Source organism: Molossus molossus, unplaced genomic scaffold (assembly GCF_014108415.1).
Source record: "Molossus molossus isolate mMolMol1 unplaced genomic scaffold, mMolMol1.p scaffold_m16_p_3, whole genome shotgun sequence".
Lineage (NCBI taxonomy): Eukaryota > Metazoa > Chordata > Mammalia > Chiroptera > Molossidae > Molossus > Molossus molossus.
This window is the reverse complement of record NW_023425366.1, coordinates 40322379-40340814: the sequence shown is the minus strand read 5'-3', so window position 1 is coordinate 40340814 and position 18436 is coordinate 40322379. Positions and strand designations below refer to the sequence as shown.

The window sequence follows — 18436 nt, the reverse complement described above, 5'->3', positions numbered from 1 at the left end:
TGTGAGCTTTGGATTCACTCTCGTGTCCCAGTTATCTACCATGAGGACATCTTTTTCAGGTGGCTACCATCTCTTCAGTCTGGGTGCTGGCATGAACACACATGGAACAGACTTAAGCTCAATCAGCAACTTAATCCAGAGCCCCCCAGCTGAACACAACCTAGGTCAGCTGAACTGCAACTAAACTGTGGACTTGTGGGTATAAGAAGTATATCGCTATAAGCTACTGAGCTTTTATGTGTGGTTTGTTATGCAGCATTATTGTGGCAGTAGCTGACTAACCCACTTGCCTTCCAGGATACATCACTCTCATGATTGTACTCCAACCTCGGTTCTCACTGTTCTTTCTCAGATAGTTCTGTTTATTTACTGTACCCACCTCATTTCCCTAACTACTTAATAGTGGAGTGTCCCAGGACTCAGTGCTCAAACTGCTGGTCTGACTCTTGGTGCTCTTAGCCATTCTCATCTCATGCCTTTAAATCAGTGGTTCTCAACCTTCCTAATGCCGTGACCCTTTAATACAGTTCCTCATGTTGTGGTGACCCCCAACCATAAAATTATTTTTTGTTGCTACTTCATAACTGTAATTTTGCTACTGTTATTTCTTAGGCGACCCCTGTGAAAGGGTCCTTCCACCCCCAAAGGGGTCGGGACCCACAGGTTGAGAACCACTGCTTTAAATGTTATCTGGAGGCTGACTACTCCCAAAGTTGTATTGCCAGCTCTCACTTGAACTCCAGACGGGTATAACCAATTGCCTATTTGACATTCCCACTTAAATATCTAACAGGTATCTCAAATTAAATTAGTCCCCCAAACAATTCCTGACTATCCCCCTTCCACCTTTCTTATCTCACAGTCTTTTTTTTTCAATGGGAGGAAAAGTTTGAAAAAGTAAGGTTTAATTTTAAAAATCATATACACAGCCTAGCTGGTGTGGCTCAGTGGAATGATCATCTCCCTGTGGATTGAGAGGTCCGGGTTTGATTCTTGGTCAGGGCACATGCCCAGGCTGCAGGCTCGATCCCCTGCAGGGGGTGTGCAGGAGGCAGCTGATCCATGTTTCTAACTCTCTTTTTAAAAAAAGAATTAAAAAAAAATAATACACAGAACAACTCCTGACTTATTTCAAACTCTCCCGTGGGGTCTTTCACAGGCAAGTCAGTTTCCCATTGAGTCCAGAGCACTTAAAGATGCACCCACAGTGGACAGCGAGCCAGCCCCCCCTGAACAGGTTAACAACAGCAACTGCTGCTCAGGGTTGAACAAATGTCCATAACCTGATGACTAAGGAACAAGGTTGGCTTCCCAGGTGGTTCAGAAGGCCAGTTTCTTCATCAGCAGATAAGCTCTGGAATCCACTTCAAATCCATGCAGGATGTTGGCATCACGCTGTAGCCTCAGGAGCAGGCTCCCATAGGACGCGTAGGTAGAGAGACGTGTTGCTGCTTCAGTAGAAATTGCATCTGCCTCAGTCCCATACGCTTCCCCATACTTGACGTACCCAAATTGGTCAAACCTGGAAAGTCTAATATCTGTGGGGTTGTATTCACCATCATCCAAGGTACATCGTCACACAAAGCCTACAGGGTAAATGTGAATGTTTACATTTAAGATGAGGTCCACTGTGAAAGATTCACTCTCACCATGTAGTCTACATACTCCGTCAAACTTCTTGCCCTCGGGGTCAGTGTCTTTCAAATAAAAAATATTCTCAAGCAGGATGCCCACCACGATGAAAAGGCCACGAGAGTAGCACGGGCTGAACACGTGACCATGACTAGGGTTACACATACCACCTCACATGGAGAACAGTTCTCACAGTCTTCCTCTTCTTTGTACATGGCAACTATCTCCTTCCAACTGCTCATGGCAAACACCCTGAAGTCATTCATGACTTCTTTTTTCCTCTCTCACACCCCCCATCAGATCCTTGAAAAATCCTGTTGATGTTACCTTCAGAATATATTTTTAAAACCTGATTACCACCCACGTGGTGTGGCTCAGTAGTTGAGTGTCTACCCTTACACCAAGAGGTCAAAAGTTTGATTCCCAGTCAGGGCACATGCTCGGGTTGTGCGCAATGCCTGAGTGTAGGAGGCAGGTAGGGGGTATGCAGGAGGCAGCTGTTTCTCTCTCATGGATTCATCGATGTTTCTCTTTCTCTTCCTTCCCCTCTCTCTCAAAATCAATAAAAACATTTTTAAAGACCTGATTACCTTTACAACTACTAACCTGGAGAAGCTACTTTTATGTCTCATCCAGATTTTGTAAGACCCTCCTAATCGTCTCTGCTCTGCCCTTTCACCCCCCTCTTCTAATATATTCTCAAAAAAGCTGCCAGGGTACTCCTTTTTAAAATTTCAGTCAGATGATGTCATTTCTCAAAATGCTTCCCTTACCTCTTTGACCTTACTTATTACTATTGTCCTCAATTCAACCACTCTGGCCTCCTTACTGTTCTATGAATGTGAACATCCCAGGCATGCCCCAGGGCCATTAGCCTTGCTGTTCTCACTGACTGCGATGCTATAAACTGGATAGACACACAGGCTTGCCAGCTCACATCTTTACAATTTTGGCTTAATGCTTCCTTCCACCAAGGTCTTCCCTAATCACTTTAACATTGCAACTCCCATCTCCAAACCCCTCATCTCCTTTCCTTCTTTATTGTTCTTTATAGCACTTATCACAATGTGAACACTACATATTGTTTATTCATCTATGGTCTGTTGTCCCCAATAGAATGAATGTATACTCCACCAGAACAGGATTTTTTTGTCTGTGTCTGTTTCATTGTCTGTTGAATCTTCAGGACCTGGAACATAGTTGCATTCAATAAGTGTTAAGGGAATGAATCCCTTTGGCCTTCTGCATATTTGAAATGTCATAAATATATAGACTGGTAGTTAGTGACAGACTCAAAGGCAAATATTGTTAAGCAATTGTCTCCAACTCCCAAAAGATTTCCCAAATTGACAAAACAACTCTGTTTTATTATGAAAGCAAAGTTTATCTAAAAGGAAGAAAAAATCCTTGACTTCAAAATTCTCTAAAATTTTTTCCCCATTTTTTGCTTTCCTTTCATGACTACTGTGTGGGCTCTCAACGTTTCATGTTAAAACATCTTGTTCATCATAGTAGGATTAGGCGGTGGAAGGCAAACTCTGGGAGGAAAATATGTTTCTGGCCCACTGAGTGTCCCCCTTACCCACCCTCTCCAGTAATTCTGACTCATTTGTAGCGAGTCCATGCTTAAAACACAGCACAAACCCACAGACCACAGGCCAAGTTTGTGAGGTGCTCTGGTCAGGACTGCAACCCTCAGGTTGTTTTTCAGGTTTCTGGACAATAACTCAATTCCAGTTCTTGGTTTTGCTATTAAAGTCAGTAACTTCTATGGACCCCTATTTTACCTTCCAGCGTTTGATGTCATGATTCCAAAATGTAACAGCCGTTTAGGAGGACTGTAACCAGAAACAAGGCCAGGTAAGTGAAAACAAGGAAACCTGGGTGCACATACCTAAGTGCATCCTCACCCCACTCCCCAGCCCAAGAGGAGCAGTCAAGGAGAAAGCTGGCTAGACTTTGTTACCTGTAGCAGTTGCTGTTACTAACCAGGAAAGTGGTTAACTTAGATTATATACAATTTGCTCTTCTTGTGCTCTGAGTCCCCCTATTCCCCAATATTTGCAGTCATTCTCTTAATAAGCAGAGGAAGAAGCTGACCCAAATTGGGCCTCTCTCCCGGATTGGGTCTGCCCTTCATTTTAGATTAAAAATTATCCCCCCCAAAAGCCTTTTCAAGAGCAGGGGCGCCCTTATTTCTCCCTGTTCGCTGCCAGCCTCATCCTTGGCCAGGTTTTCCTCATTTCAGAATTTTCTCCAGTTTCATTCCTGAATCATGCCTGACGGCAATTTTCACACTATTTATGTTACGTCTCGAGATGACCTCCGGTGATGGCATTTGTGCTGAGAAAAAAGATGTAATTAGTCCACCGGCCAGAATGGATTCCCCAAAGCGGCCAGCAGTGCCCCGTCCCGGGCTCGGATCTGAGCGGACGGGCTGGCGGCGCGGAGCCGGGTGGAGGCGGGGCCACCGGGGCGCGCGCCCCTCTCGGACGCTCCCTCCCAGGTCCGCGGCGGCTCCGCCCACCTGCCCCTGGCGGGTACCTGGCTGGCGGGCGGGGGCGGCGCTGCACGGCGTCACGCAGCGGGGTGGGAGAGTGGGCAGGTGACAGCCCGGTGGCCTCCTCCCCTTTCTCAGCTTAGTCCGCGGCCAGGCTGCAAGGGCCGCTGTGAGGAGCTCCGCGCTCGCGCCGCCACCCTCTGCTCTCGCGCGCGCCGGGTGCTCGGGCTCCGCTCCCTGCAGGGTGAGTGCGGGGCTGTGAGTGCGGGGCTCCGGGCCCGCGGGCTGGGGCCAAACTTTTAACGAGGCGCGGAGGACAGACGGGGGAAGAGAGAGAGACTCCGAGGGCAGGGTCGGGAGCGCCGGGTGGAGGAACTTGGGCGAAGCGCGCGGCTTAGGATCCGGGTGCTGGAGACTCGCGGAGCCAGGCAGGGCCCTCGCTGGGCTCGGGGTGGTGGGGACAGGGAGTTCGCACCCCGGCCTGCGGTGCCCGGAGAGAAGGCCCTTCCCCGCTGGAGGGCGGGGCCGCCGCGCTCGCTCACCTGTGCGCTCCCGGGGAGCCCCCAGTCAGCCTCAGCGTCCCAAAGGGACCTTGGTCACCGGCTGTCCCGGGGCTATGTGCCTCCCCTACGCGTTCCCACGCGGCGCAGGTCCTGCTGTTCAGGGCGGGAGGGCGAAGGTGCTCGCTGGTGGGACTGGGAGAGGGGAGGACCTGCTCGACCTTGACCACCGAGGTCACTTTCCAGCCCCGGGATCTGGCCTCTCTAGCCACCCCCCAGAATCCTCGAGTCCCTTTCTTCCTACTTCCTTTCCCCGCTGGGGCGCTTTGGTGTCCTTGAAGCCAGAATGAACTTGGGGGCGCCGCTCTTGCAGCGGGGCGCTGCCTCTTTAGCTCCCGGAGCTGCGTTCATTCTATCCCGGCGGCTGCTGGTGGCCGAGGAGGGGAGTGATGAGCAGAGCCGTGGAACAGGTCGTGCCGGAGAGGGAAATGGGAAAGCCTGTTGTTTCATCTTCCAAGGTAGCATTCATTAGGAAATGGGCCTCTCCCCTTAATCAGTCAGCGCTGATTCAAACTTACCGAATTCGGGGACAGCGCTGTTGGGAGCTGGGACTGACTGGAAGGGGACGGTGTGGCTGGGGAAACTAGTTCCACATCGACTGAAGAGTAGTTTCGGCGAGCCAAGCCTTTCCCTTCTTGCTGAGATGTCCCCCTCGGAAAGCATTTCCACGTAACCCTATACTCAGGTTACTCTTTATGTCACTCCTCACTTTTATTGTTTAACTGCTGTGAAAGTCATTGATACTTTGTGGCTGCCTCTGTCTTTGTACCGCTCACTTGCTTATTAATTCCCGAATTTTGTAGTTTCTGCTCCTACTACTGGCCAGAAATTGTTCTTCCCAAGGTCACCAAGGACTGAAATAATCTTTTTCCTCCAACAGCAGATATTTATATCGAGTGCTTTATGTGCAGGGCACTGTACTAAGAACTTGTGTTTACTCTGAATCCTCCCAACCATCCTGTGAGGTAAATGATTTCATGGATGAGGAAACTGACAGTAACCTGCCCAAGGGCACAGGAGTATCAGGGAATTCCAGCTAGGGCTGTGGCCCAGCACTGGGGCTGTTAACCACTGCCTCACCTGGAGCTCCTTTCTTGGTCCTTGTTTTCCTGAAGTACTGTGCTGTGTCAAGCCTCATTCACCAGACTGTCTTTCTCAGATTCCTCTTTTCCATCTTGTGTCTCTATTTACTAGTTTGGGTTCTTCTTTTTAACATTTTGTAAGGACATCATACCTGCCAATGATCGTGTCCATTCTGGAAGATAAAAACCATGGCTGACAATATCTCTCTATTTAAATGCCTCTCCCAGAGCAAATTGTTCCAACCCCAAGACACAGGCACAGGAACTCTATAGAGATTTGGTCAGGGAATGTGAGAGCATTTCTTTCTGGTTCCACAACTGCAAAAGCCTATAACTTAAAGTGTAATGTGGGCAGAGCAATTGCATTCATTTTATAGACAGACTACTCAAAACATACATCTCACTGGTTGTGTCAGTGAGTGTAAAAAATTTGAGTTTGTCTTTGAATAAGAAAAAATGGTGTGTGTGTCCAACATCTATGGAACCCGAAGCACATCCAGACAGCACCAATAAAGGGATTTACACTTATTACTTGAATATATGCCACTTTAAATATTCTTTATTAATAATAAATAGGTGGTTCAGAGAGTTCTGATTTTCTCTTGCTATCAAAAATTAGCATATTTTTTATTTTCCTAAATTGCTACCTTTTTGATAATATGTATATAATTACTGATTGCTCCCTGATTCCACCCAAACTCACTCTTTGTTAGAATGGCTGACTTTGCCTGAATGCTGTCAGATGCTGGTGAGATTTTTAAAAAACTGTTATGAATGATATAATTAAATCAAGACAAGGCTTACATTTTGCCTTTCCTACTCTTTTCTTTTTTTACTTTAATTTTTTTCTTTCTTGATTTTAGAGAGAGAGAAAGGGAGAAGGAGAGAGAGGTAGAAACATCGATGAGAGAGAACATCAGTTGGCTGCCTCCTGTGTGCCCCCCACTGGAGATTTGGCTCACAACCTGGGTATGTGTCCTGACCAAGAATTGAACCGGCGACCTCTTGATGCATGGGTCGATGCTCAACCACTGAGCCACACGAGCCAGGCTCTCCTCTTTTCTTTTCTTCCTCCCCTCCCCATCACAACAGAGTTGAGAGGGTATTAATTATTTTTGATTTGATGGAACTGCTTTACCAGAATGCATGGTATCTGCATTTTGCTCAAAAAACACCCAGAGCAAAAAAAAAAAAAAGATTTCATAGGACTTTGTTTCTTCTGTTATCACCTCCACTCGTCTGGCTTAAGATTCTTTGTTTTCCATGTGTCTTACTCAGTATGAATGTAGCATCTCTTACTCAGTGAATATAATATTTCATTTGGACTTGCTCTGCTTTGCCCCAAAGCATCTGTAGTTGACATTATTTCTGTCAAGGGCCCCCTTCATTTTCCTTGTAACGTAGGTGCCAAACTCTGTGGTCCTATCTCTGATCACCATCTCCCAGTCATGAAATCTATTCAACTTTTTCCTTGTTTCTTCCTTCTAGCCTTCTTCAGTCTCACCCTCTCCCCATCCTCTCTTCACCCATCTCCCTCCTTCCCACTCCTGAACACTTAGTTATTACTACTCTCATGTCATTTTCTACTATTGGTAATCTTCTTTCATAAATGTTTGATGACCACAAAAAGATTGTAAACAACTTAGGACTTTACATCTCAGGCCTTACATAAAAGAAAGTGTTCTTTATTATTATTATTGAATTTATTGGAGTGACATTGGTTAATAAAATTATATAGGTTTCAGGTGTATAGTTCTGTAATACATCATCTATATATTTGTGTGTTCACCACCCCAAATCAAGTCTCCTTCCTTCCATCACCACTTATCCCTGTTCTTTACCCTCTCCTACCTCTCCCAGGCCCTTTCTCTCTGGTAATCACCATACTGTTGTCTGTGTCTATGAGTTTTTTTTCCTTAATCCCTCTGCTTTTTTTTACCCAGCCCCCAAACTCCTCCCCTCTGACAGCTGTCAGTCTGTTCTTTGTATCTAAGAGTCTGTTTCTATTTTGTTTGTTAATTTATTTTGTTCATTAGATTCCATATATAAGTGAAATCATATGGTAATTGTCTTTCTCTGACTGGCTTATTTCACTGAGCATAATAGTCTCCAGGTCCATACATGCTGTCCCAAAGAGTAAGATTTCTTTATTTTTTATGGTTGCATAGTATTCCATTATGTAAATGTATCACAGCCTATTTATCCACTCATCTAATGATAGACCATTGGGCTGCTTCCAAATCTTGGCTATTGTAAATAATGTGCAATGAACATAGGGGTGCATATATTTTTTCGACTTAGTGTTTTGGGTTTCTTTGGGTATATTCCCAGAAGTGGAATCACTGAGTCATAAAGAAGTTTCATTTGTTTATTTATTTCTTTTGTTTCTCTTGCCTATTATATCAGATAAAATATTGCTATGAGAAATGTCTGAGATTTTGCTGCCAATGTTTTCTTCTAGGATTTTTATGGCTTTGGGTCTAACATTTAAGGCTTTAATTGATTTTGAGTTTATTCTTGTGTATGGTGTAAGAAGGTGGTCTAGTTTCATTTTTTTTTTTTTTTTTTGCATGTATCTGTCCAGTTTTCCCAACACCATTTATTGAATACACTATCTTTACCCCATTGTGTTTTGCCTCCTGTGTCAAATATTAATTGATGATAAAGGTGTGGGTTTATTTTGGGTCTCTCTATTCTGTTTCATTGAGCTATATGTCTAATTTTATGCAAGTACCATACTGTTTTGATTACTATGGTTTTGTAGTATATTTTGATATCAGGTAGAGTGATTTTTCCAACTGTGTTCTTCTTTCTCAAGATTGCTTGGTCTATTCAGGATCTTTTGTGGTTCCATATAACTTTTTTTAATGCTTGTTTTAGTTCTGTGAAATATACCATTGGCATCTTGATAGGAATTGCATTGAATCTATCGATTGCTTTGGGTGGTATGGACAGTATAATGATGTGAATTCTTACTATCCATGAACCCAGTATATACTTCCACTTATTTGTATCTTCTTCATTTTCTTTCTTCATTGTTTTATAATTTTTCAAGTACAGTTCTTTTACCTCCTTGGTTACATTTATTCCTAGGTATTTAATTTTATTTGTTTGGATGAAATTATAAATGTGGTTATTACAAAAATTTTTTTCTGACAGTTCATTATTGGTGTATAAAGATGCAACTGATTTCTGCATATTTATTTTGTATCTTGCTACTTTACTGAATTCATTTATCAGTTCTAGTAGTTTCTTGGTGGAATCTTTAGCATTCTTTAAGTACAGCATCATGTTATTTGCAAATAATGATAGTTTTACTTCTTTCTTTCCAATTTGGGTGCCTTTTACTTCTTGTCTGATTGCTGTGGCTAGAATTCCAGTACTATGTTGAATAAGAGTGATGAAAGCAGACATTCCTGTTTTGTTCCTGATCTTAAGGGAAACTCTTTTAGTTTTGCCCATTAAGTATGCTGTTGGCTGTGGGTCTGTCATATATGGCCTTTATTTTGTTGAGGTATGTTCCCTCTATTCCCACTTTGCTGAGAGTTTTTATAAATGGGTGCTGGACTTTATCAAATGCTTTTTCTGTATATATTGATATGACCGTGTGGTTTTTATTCTTCATTTTGTTTATATACTATATCATGTTTATTAACTTGCAGATATTGTACCAACCTTGCATCCCTGGAATAAATCCCACTTGATCATGGTGTATGATCTTTTTAATTTATTGCAGGATCTGGTTTGCTAATATTTTGTTAAGGATTTTAGCATCTGTGTTCATCAGGGATATTGGCCTATACTTTTCTTTCTTTGTAGTGTCTTTATCTGGTTTTAGAATTAGGATAATATTGGCCTTGTACAGTGAGCTTGGGAGTCTTCCCTTCTCTTGATTTGTTTTTGAAATAGTTTGCGAAGAATAGGTGTTAGTTCTTCTTTGAATGTTTGGTAAAATTCATGTGTGAAGCCATCTGGTCCAGAATGTTTATATGTTGGGAGTTTTTGTTGTTGTTGTTTTTTACTGCTTTAATTTCATTAGTTGCAATTTGTCTATTCAAATTCTCTGATCCTTTCTGATTCAGTTTTAGAAGATTGTAAGTTTTTAGGAATTTATTCATTTCATCAAGATCGTCCAATTTGTCGGCATATAGTTGTTTGTAATATTTCCTTACAATCCTTTGTATTTCTTTGGTGTTGGTTGTTACATCTCCTCTTTCATTTCTGACTTTATTTATTTGGGTTTTCTCTCTTTTTTTCTTGATGATTTTGTTTCAAGATTTGTCAGTCTTGTTAATTTTTTAAAGAACCAACTCTTGGTTTCATCGATCTTTTGTATTGTATTTTTTAGACTCTATTTCATTTATTTCTGCTCTGATTGTTATTATTTTCTTTCATCTGCTCACTTTAGACTTTGTTGTTCTTTTTCAAGTTGTGTTAAATGTAAATTTAGATTAAGATTTTTCTTGTTTCTTGCCCTGGCTGGTTTGGCTCAGCGGTCAGAGCGTCGGCCTGCAGTCCTGAGAGACCCAGGTTCGGTTCCCGCTAAGGGCATGTACCTCGGTTGCAGTTTGTCCCCAGCCCTGGTCGGTTGTGCGGGTGGCAACCACTCGATGTGTTCCTTTCACATCGATGTTTCTCTCTCTCTCTCTGTTCCTCTCTCTCCCTCCCACTCTACCTGAACAAAAAATGGAAAAATGTCCTCGGGTGAGGATAAAAAAAAAAAAAAAAAAAAAGATTTTTCTTGTTTCTTGAGATAGGCCTGTAATACTATGAATTTTCCTCTTAGGAGTGCTTTTGCTGTGTCCCATAGATTTTGGGTTTTTGTATTCTTGTTTTCATTTGTTTCAAGATAGCGTTTATTTCTTCCTAGATCTTATTGTTAAACCATTTATTGTTTAGTAACATGTTATTCAGACTCCATCTCTGTGTGTTTTCCTTTTCTTTTTCTGTGCGTGATTGATTTCTAGTTTTATACTATTATGGTCAGAGAAGATGCTTGATATGATTTTAGTCTTCTTAAATTTATTGAAACTTGTTTCGTGTCCTAACATATGGTCTATCCTAGAAAACGTTTTATGTGCACTAGAAAAGAATGTATATTCTGCTCTTTTGGGGTTAAATGCTCTGAAGATATCAATTAAATCCATCTGATCTAGTATATAATTTAAGACTCCTGTTTTCTCTCTGGAAGATCTATCCATTGATGTCAATGGGGTATTAAAATCCCTTACTAAGACAATATTACTGCCAATCACTCCCTTTATGTCCACCCAGATTTGGAAAGCCCTCTGTTCTTAAACAATTGCTAGTTGAAATTAAAGAAATAAGACTTTTCCTCATTTGTTTGTCTATTCTCCTTGGTGTGTTACATGTACAAATAGTTTTAGGATGGGGAAGAATGCTATTTACTGAACAAATAATTTTGGAACATTTGTAAATATGGTAGCATGTAAATCGAGAGATAACCTTGAATTTCAATAATATACATTATATAACATAGAAAGAAACATGTCATAAACATATTTTTACAGAAAGATATATCTTAGCTGTATTTTTGTTGACTCGTCCAATTTGGACCACAAGATATAAAAATGTTGAAAACTAGTGCAAATTAGGCATTTTATAAGATTGATCTTAAAAAAATTGACATGTCCAATTATTCCTAATTAATATATATACATATATTAAAAGTATATATTATTATAATGTCAAGTAAAATTTTCATTTTTTTAAATGATAGAAGTAGGCATACCATCATAAATATTTCTAAACAGACGATTATCCAGATGAAATAAGTTATCATATAACTTATAAGTCTGTTGTGTTAAAGACAAGTCTTTATCCATCTGGAGAAGCAGCCACACAGGCCATGTACACCAGCAGCCTAGCTTCTTTGTCCCCTTTACTATAAGGTAATACAGCCAAACCTACCCCAAATTAGGAAATTTCAGAGTGCATGTTAAAAATCATTGAGTTTTAGCTTTTTGTTAGACAAGATGCTAAAGTCAGTTCAGGTCTCTGTGGGTTCGAGGGTGGTTAACAGTAACAGTACAGTGTGATAAACAGTGATTTACACAGATGGCGTAGGGAAAGCTAAGCAGAGTAAGGCAGTCAAAGTTGTCCTTTTGAGATGAAAGAAGGAAGTTTGAAAGTTAGGGCAGCAGAGAAATGGGGTGAGGGCAGAAAATAAAATTCAGGCCAAGAACATGCAGGTGTGATCAGAGGATTGCACGTACAGTAAAATCTCCATGGGAGGGTGTGAGAGGTTGCCTAGGTATGCATGGGATAGGGTACTGAGAGCCTGGTTTGACCTACTTAAGATTTTGGATTTTGTCCCAAATTTAATTGGGAGCCATTAGAGACCTATAAGAAGGGGAGGAAAATGTTAAGATTTGTATTTTAAAAGCACCCCTGGCCCTGGCCAGTTTGGCTCAGCAGTTAGAGCGTCGGCCCACAGACCAGAGTCCTGGGTTGGTTCCCGCTAAGGGCATGTACCTAGGTTGCAGTTTGTCCCCTGCCCCGGTTGGGGTTGTGTGGGTGGCAACCACTCAATGTGTCTCCCTCATGTCAATGTTTCTTTCTCTCTTCCTCCCTCTCTCCCTCCAGATCTATCTGAAGATAAATGCAAAAATGTCCTCGGCGAGGATTAAAAACAAAAACAAAAACAAAAAACGTACCTTTGGCATTTGCATCATCACCTCTCTGAAACCTCTCCTCCTATTGGAGGCTCTGTCTCATTTCTTTTCTTTTTTTTTTTAATCCTCACTGAAGGACATTCTTGCATTTATCTTCAGATAGAGTGGGAGGGGAAAAGTGAGGAAGAGAGAGAGAGAGAAACATCAATGTGAGAGAGGCACATTGACTGGCCGCCACCCACAGGACCCCATCCGGGGTGGGGACCAACTGCAACTGAGGTATGTGCTTGTAGCCGTAACCAAACCTGGGACTCTCTGGTCTGTGGGCTGATGCTCCAACCACTGAGCCAAACCAGCCAGGGCTCTGTCTCATTTCTTTATCTGGTCTGGAAAGAACAGCCACCTTCATTGTTTACATTCGATATCTCAGTCATGCTCAGTTTGCATGACAATTTTGGAATAGAAAATAAACTGCATGCGTGTCCTCTGTGCCACATGTTTATAGAATGCTCATGCCTACATTTAAGATTTAAACCTTTGTCGACAATCAGGAGGTGAAGAGTTTTTACATCTTTTAGATATCAGTAATAGTTGCAGGAAAGCACTACATGCATTTTCTCATGAACCCTCTGAAGCCAGCAAGGTGCCCCATAATCCTCATAGTGCACATGGGTGCAGAAAAGTGAAGAAAGGTGATCAAATGAAAAAAGCAGAAAGAGTGAGTACTTTTTTTTTTACTTTTGTGCACCCATGTGTACTATGGGGATTATGGTTAGAAGTAAGCAGCCAAGATCAAATTCCGGGTATAATTACAATGTTGAGGCTCTTACTCTGCTTGCTAACTCTGTGGGTTGATGTTTTATAGGGTATAAGAGACACTAGGGCTCTGATATCATTCGATAGTTTTGTGTTGGCATAAGGGCACAATTATAAACCTGACTTAGACTTTTTAGGGCCACTAGTAGAAATGTGAGAACTTCTAAGGGTTTGATAATAGTCCCTTATCTAAACACAGCTCCTCCTCCTTCTTCCTTTTTGTCCCACATTTCTGGGTTTTGTCTTAATAGCACACTTGTGATTTATCTGTTTATTATAATTAAATGGCATAACAAGGACAGAACAAATGTAAAAGGTGCTTTTATTTAAGGATGACTTATACTAAGTCTGTCCAGGGGCTTCTCTGCTCACTCCCCTCTGTGCCTATCTTTCCCCTGCTTCTCTAGACAGACGGTGCTGTGTTGGATCCTGTGGGCCAAAACATTTTGTCTTAGAAGCAAATCAGTAAACAAGCAAACAAATTCAGATCTCACATTTATCATTCAGTTAGCTAGAAAGCATAAGCTTATGCCTTAAGCCTCTTTGAAATTCCAACAGGTGTGACTTGAACTTGAAGAAAGAAAGGAGGTAGAAACAACATTCTTAGGAACCCAGAGTCCAAGTACTGATTATTTCAGTAGCGTAAGGTGAGTTTCTGAGTAAACGTAGAATGAAATTAAGAAGTTGCGAGAATCACTACTCATTGTTCAAAGGGAAAAAATGGGTAGTAGATATCATATTTAACAGTAGTTAATAAAATATATATTCTATATCTTATGCACTTGCCATTTCTCTAGATAAAAGACAGTTGGATGTTGACCACTGCATATGGTTCTTCCTAAATACGAAGACAATCCTCTTGACCTCTAACCAGTTGACCAGTGAGCCTATGCGCTTCATTTCTCCATAAAGCAGACTGCGTAGACTGGCTGCCAGTAGCCTGTTCCCTGTTCCAAGTGCTGGGTTGCTGGCTCAACAATAGTCTATTGTAATCATTACAAGCCTGTTGGTGCCAGTTACACTTGTTATTTTGATTAGATAATTTAAACAAGTATGTAAATCTATGAAACATAAGTGCAATTAGGAAGATTTCATAAAAGTTAGTGACTAAAAAAGTGGACAGGAAAACTAAAAGTTTGGAGAGAGAATCATAAAAACTTAAAAGGTAATATCCTAACCTTGCTTTATAAGTTTTTTGTTTTATTTTTGTTTTTTACTTTTTAATTCATTTAGAAAATTAAAACTGAAAATTGTAGAACATAAATTCTGAGTATGGTTTATATAAGAAAAATATTGGGGAGGTATTCCTTCCTCCTCAAGGAAAACTTGAAACTACTTTGGAAAATTGGAGACTTAATGCATATTTATGTCTTCAGGTTAAGTCAATGTTATAGTGTTTATATAATTTTTAAATTTTTTTACTGTAAACAATATTTTTGATTAACTGACCAGAACCAGTCAAAATTACTGCTGCTATTAGCCTGGCTATAATAGTTTATGCCATAGTATAGTAAGTAGTTAAAGCCTTTGCCTCTATAGTTATTCTAAGGACATACATTAACAGAGACAAAGTGAAATTTGCTATTGAGAATGTACAAAGCAGAGTACATAGAGATCTCCTTTTCTTTGCTAAGCATACCATGCTAATGAACTCACACTTCTGTGTGTGTGTGTGTTTTTTTTCTTTAAGATTTTTAAAAGATTTACTTATTCTTTTAGAGAGAGAGGAGGGGAATTGGAGAAAGGAACACATCCATGCGAGAGCTTAACATCAATCAGCTGCCTCCTATACACCCCTGACCAGGGATTCAGCCTGCATCCTGGGCATGTGCCCTAACCTGGAATCAAACCAGCAACTTTTCAATGCATAGGACTATGCTCAACCAACTGAGCCACACCTTCCAGGGACACATTTCTTGTTTTAAATTAGGCTTTTATCATTCATGTAACATTTAAGTTTATTTAAATAATGTGAATCAATATGTAGAACCTAGAGCTGGTTCCTACCATAAAAATTGAAAGTAAAAATACTTAGTACAACATTAGCTAGAGCCTATTAAACTTGATAAATTTCTTGGTGCTGTTAAGCTGACAGGTTGAATTGGGCAAGATAAAACTTATTCAAAGATTCAAGCTAATTACAGAAGTATAGTAGTTTTTTTTTCTAAAGTTTTGCAAGTTAATGAAAAAAGACAACTGATAACATGAAAAAAATAAAAGTACACTTTATAATAATAACATTATTGGACACGTGCTATGTGCTAGGCACTTTGCTAATTTCTACATATGCTTTATCTCATTTATTCTTCACAGCTATTGTTTCCATTCTATAAACAAAAGAGCTGATACATATAGAAGTTAAGTAACTTGCCTAAAGTCATTCGATTAGAAAGTAATAGTACTGGGAATCAAATCCACTTTAGTCTGAACTTCAGTGCTGATATGGCCATGCTTTTACCACTGTATAATGCAGTAATACAGTACTTATAGTCTGAATTTCTGATATTGGGGTGGTTTTTTGTAAGCTGTTTGTTAGAGAGGTGATCCTAGAAAGCGCCAGCAGAGAAAGGAAGGGAGGTAGTTAGGTACAGGGTATGCTAATGAAGGTGCTACCACGACCCTTGTGGGTACCTGGATTTCATTCCCACTGCAACATGCCTTAGAGTTATACCCCTAAGGGGCAAACAAGTGAAACCTTTGCTGGGGTATGAGCGTGTAGACAACTTTTTTAAAGGTAGGCCTTATGTTTATTAATATAACCAATACCTATTTAGTAGTTCACAATTTATAAAATTCCATGCATCATCTCTTTTAATTTTGTTTATTCCTCTCATAATATTTTTAAATTAAACTTATCGGGTGACATTGGTTAATAACATGTTTCAAGTATGCAGTTCTATAATACATCATCTGTATATTGCATTTTGTGTTCACCACTCAAAGTCTGGTCTCCCTCCATCGCCATATATTTGACCTTCTTTACCCTCTTCATCCTCCCCTCACACTCCTTCTCTGGTAATCACTCTCTGTTGTCCGAGTCTATGAGTTTGCTTGTTTTATTTGTTAAAGACGTGTTAAAGTGTTTCTAGCTGGAAGGGACCTAAGTCTTTTTACTGTTGAGGAAACTGAAACCTAATGAGGCCAAGTCATTTGGCCAAGGTCAGAAGCAAGTTCTGATTAGAGTTCAGGTGCTTTTCTAACTTACTAGTTATTTTTTTGTTAGCCTTAACTCTGAATGCACTTTACTACTGAAATTTTGAAGTTCCTTAATTGCCCCACCCCCATCCTTGTCTATAAGTAGCAACATTAATTATTCCTTATACTTTACTGTAGAATTTGAATGGGGCAAGGATTATGCTTTCCCCACATTACAGGTGGGAAAACTGAAGCTCAGAGAAGTGCAATGATGTACCTAGACCTGAGGCCCCAAACCCTCAGGGTTGTATAACCTTGACTCACAACTGAAACTGTAAGACAAGAAAAGTACATAACCTTAACAAAGATGACTAAACCATCCAGCCAAGCCATGCTAGCTCATCTAACAACCCTTTCCTGTCCCCATTCTCTGTTCTTAGTCAAAGTTTATCCCCTTAGGTGACTGCTTTAAAATCTTTGGAAGTAGCAGGGCTAGGGAGGGGTGAGGTCAATGGAGAGTTAGTGGCCACTGCTTTGCTGGGCACTCCCTAAAACATCTGTCAACCCCCAATTTAGGCTTCACCATTTCATCAGTAGATAGAGCAGGGATGAGTGGTTAGCTGTTTCCCTATTAACAGGCAGATATGTGCTTTTGCTGCTATTGTTTCTACTCCTTGTCCTTCTTTGCCTTTATATGTCACGAAAAAAATATTGCATGCATCATCTCCTTGGTGATATGTGTTCTGAACTCAATTCTAAAGACTAAAACTATGAGACTCCAAAAAATTTAAGTGATTTTTGCCAAGGTCACTTGAGTGGTGAGTGGCAGACCTGGGTCTGGAATACAGATATTCTGAGTGCACACCTTGCCACTCTCTACATGTGGCCTTAGAGTCTGTTTCCTCATCTCTAGCAGACAAGCATGGAGGAGGGCAGATAATATGCTTATGAAATAGGACAATTGCAAAGTTTGTGTGTTATAATATATAATTCACATTGCGTTTTTTCCAAAAATGATTTGAAATGCTCACAATAAATACATTACGATCCAAGCATAGAAGGGGGAAATCTAGGTAATGTAGTTGTGATAAATGGAACAATTTAATTATTAGCTGGGAGCTCATACTGAAAGAGTAAGAGAATGTTTTCACAACTCTAATGGTTTGGTTTTTAACCAACAAACATAAATTTGTAAAGTAGCATTTTTTCCTGTAGAAATGAATTGTAAAAGGGATCCTTTTAAAGAGGATCTTGAATTACTTCACATATAATATTTTGAATAACAGTTTTGCTAAAGATGCAAAGATATTTTACACATTATTATCAGTTCTCAATAACTCATTTATTATGGACATTAATGAAGGTAAACTCTTTGAAAACATTTCTCCAAAGGTTCCAGGACTAGGCTAATAAAGTGTAGGTTCTCATAATGATATACAATAACAACTCACATAAAGTGGAGCAGGACTTCTTGAACCTGAGCTTGGTCTATGGATGGACTTCCGAAACATCAGATACATGTAATCTGGGGAGGAGGCCCATAGCACCATTGTCTCAAAGCTATTTATTTAGGAAAGACATGAAATAATTTATGTGAAATGCTTAATAAAATTTAAGTTATTATATGTATGAAAATGATAAGCCTTTAATGTTAATGTTGGAATTAGGCTTATAATGTTGACATGAACCAGCTACGTAGACTTTATCCATGCTATAAGGACACAATTAGCACAGATAGCAGGACCCTAGAAAAGAGATATCTCCCGCAACCTTGGTAGTTTTCATGTCTGTTGTCATCATTCTCCAGGAAGAAAGGTTTCTACTTTTAAATGTTAGATCAATATTCACTCATTATGAAATAAACATTGGCTGTAGACACTGGAGATGTAAAAATGTGTAAGTCATCTCTCCTCACTTCTATCTTTATGTCATGCCCACATCCAAATTAGCAGCAATCATGTCCACAAAATGTATCAATAAACTCCTAATCCTACTATCTCACTGCAATCAATTCTCTATCAAGCAACCGAATTAATTTAACAAAAAACCCACAAAACATAGATTATGTCATTGCTT

The 18436-nt window shown here is 40.4% G+C and overlaps 1 protein-coding gene and 1 pseudogene across 1 annotated transcript in view; one reads left to right on the top strand and one right to left on the bottom strand.

Moving 5' to 3' along the window:
- Positions 1-1320: 1320 nt before the first annotated feature.
- Positions 1321-1797, bottom strand: LOC118641991 (annotated as a pseudogene).
- A 2521-nt stretch (positions 1798-4318) lies between these two features.
- Positions 4319-18436, top strand: part of ELOVL7 (ELOVL fatty acid elongase 7) — a 76459-nt gene continuing 62341 nt past the window's right edge. Inside the window, exon 1 of the mRNA XM_036279652.1 lies at positions 4319-4376. The gene's annotated coding sequence lies outside the window, so the exon portion shown is untranslated. The remainder of the gene's footprint in view (positions 4377-18436) is intronic.